We start from the raw sequence: 1,889 nt of genomic DNA on the forward strand, positions 1-1,889 counted from the left end.
AGTAGCTCTTCTGGCGGGATTGGGCTGCTTTGAGGTTATCTCGAATGACTTTGCACATTTCCTCTGCCTCTGTGATTAAGTCATTTCCCAAAAGCTGACGTTCACCGGTTTCGGACCAGTTGAGAGGGGTACGACACTTCCTGCCATACAGAATTTCAAATGGGGCCTTGCCCGAACTTGCTTGAAAACTGTTGTTGTAGGAGAATTCAGCATAAGGAAGACAATCCTCCCACTTCATGCCGAAGGAGATCACACAAGCCCTGAGCATATCTTCAAGAATCTGGTTGACACGCTCGACTTGACCGCTAGTTTGAGGATGGAAAGCTGTGCTGAAGCGGATGTTGGTGCCCATGGCCTTCTGAAAAGAATCCCAAAACTTGGAGGTAAAGATGCTGCCACGGTCTGAAGAGATCACTTGTGGAATACCGTGCAGAGAGACAATTCGAGAGGTATAGAGTTCCGCCAATTGAGCTGCAGTGATCGACTCTTTGATAGGCAGAAAGTGAGCCACTTTGGTGAGTTTGTCGATGACAACGAATATAGCATCATTGCCACGCTTGGACTTTGGAAACCCAGTCACGAAGTCCATTCAATGTGGTCAAACTTCCATTCTGGAATGGCAAGAGGTTGGAGGAGACCAGCTGGCCTTTGGTGTTCTGCCTTCACTCTTCTGCAGACATCACACTCATTCACGAATTGAGCAATCTCGCGCTTCATTCGAGTCCACCAATAAGCCTGCTTGAGGTCCTGATACATCTTCGTGCTCCCAGGGTGGATGGAGAGGAGAGAATTGTGAGCCTCGTTCATGATCACTTTACGAAGTTCACCTTTGGGTACAACAATACGATCCTCGAAGAAGAGAGTGTCCTTGTCATCAAGGCGGTAGCACTTGTACTTGGGTTGACTCTTGGCAATCCCAATCTTCACCTTTTTCACCATAGCATCAAGAAGCTGGGCTTGGCGAATCTGGTCTTCCAAGGTAGGAGAGACTTGAAGGTTGGCGAGGAAACCTTGAGGAACAACTTGCAGATTAAGTTTGCGGAAAGCTTCACAAAGCTCGGGTTGATAAGGCTTGAGAATCAGACTGTTGCAATAAGCCTTTCTGCTCAATGCGTCAGCAATCACATTGGCCTTGCCTGGAGTATACTCGATACTCGGATTATACTCTTGAATCATTTCGACCCATCGAGTTTGCCTGAGGTTGAGATTAGGCTGAGTGAAGATGTACTTGAGACTCTTGTGATCAGTGAAAATGTCCACTTTTCTTCCCAATAAGAGATGTCTCCAAGTCAAAAGAGCATGCACAACTGCCGCCAACTCGAGATCATGAGTGGGGTAGTTCTTCTCATTGGGCTTCAACTGGCGAGAGGTATAAGCAACAACTTTCTTCTCTTGCATCAACACTGCGCCAAGACCTTGGAGAGAGGCATCACAAAAGACCTCGTACGGCTTGGATTCATCAGGCGGAGTCAGAACTGGAGCAGTGATCAATTTCTCTTTCAAAGTGTTGAAAGCAATGTCACACTCCGGAGACCAAACGTACTTGACGTGCTTCTGGAGAAGATTTGAGAGAGGCTTCGCGATCTTAGAAAAGTTTTCAACGAATCTTCGGCAATAGCTTGCGAGACCGAGGAAGCTACGGAGTTGCTTCACGTTCTGAGGAGGTTCCCAATTCACAATTGCAGACACCTTCTCAGGATTCACCGCAATGCCCTTGGCAGAGATGATATGACCAAGATAAAGAACCTCATCGAGCCAAAATTCGCACTTGGAGAACTTGGCGTAGAACTTGTGTTCCCTCAGCTTATCGAGTACCAAACGCAAGTGCTTGGCATGATCTTCCTTGTTCTTCGAGAAAACCAGAATGTCGTCGAGATAGACCAAAACGA

Source organism: Triticum aestivum, chromosome 4A (assembly GCF_018294505.1).
Source record: "Triticum aestivum cultivar Chinese Spring chromosome 4A, IWGSC CS RefSeq v2.1, whole genome shotgun sequence".
In the NCBI taxonomy this organism is placed as follows: domain Eukaryota; kingdom Viridiplantae; phylum Streptophyta; class Magnoliopsida; order Poales; family Poaceae; genus Triticum; species Triticum aestivum.